We start from the raw sequence: 682 nt of genomic DNA on the forward strand, positions 1-682 counted from the left end.
CACCCAGCAGCCCATATTTGCTCCGGAAGAGGCAATTCTCCGGAAAAATGGGGAATGATGACCACGCCACCGCCATGGGCCGTCCGCCACCACGATGACTGCTGAATGAAGATGGTGCTCATACCTTTCTCCATTGCAAGAATGTTAGAGCATGTCCGGTAGGAACTTGCACATCTAACCACGACCATGGAAGTAGTGCAAGCTATTCTTATGAAGACGAAAAAAATGATTATTATGTTGTCGCTATGGTGGGAGAGCGTGGGATGCTTGCAACAAAGCAAATGCTGGCGCGGCGAGTCGATGAGATCCACTGAGAGCGTCTGTCACCGAATCAATAGCAGATAAATGATTGCAAACTGTTAAATGCAGCTAAGGAAAACAAGCACACACAGGTACTGGCACCTCCGAGCGAGGACATGTTGAAAATAATTATACGTGGGAAAAAAGAAACAATTTTGTTTCTCAGCAACTGCGGAAAAAAGAAACAAATAAGTAAGGGGACTGACTCGTGGGCTCGTGAGCAACCTGTGTCGGGCTTTGGCCCAACCAAGTAACAACATTCTCCAGGCCCAGTCCACCACACAAACTACTGCCGTCCCTCTATAAAAAGCACGGCGCACACTCCACACTCACTCCCCCGCTCGCCGAACCCGCAAACCCTCGCCGGCGCCGCCGTCCGGCC

Source organism: Triticum dicoccoides, chromosome 2A (genome assembly GCF_002162155.2).
Source record: "Triticum dicoccoides isolate Atlit2015 ecotype Zavitan chromosome 2A, WEW_v2.0, whole genome shotgun sequence".
In the NCBI taxonomy this organism is placed as follows: Eukaryota; Viridiplantae; Streptophyta; class Magnoliopsida; order Poales; family Poaceae; genus Triticum; species Triticum dicoccoides.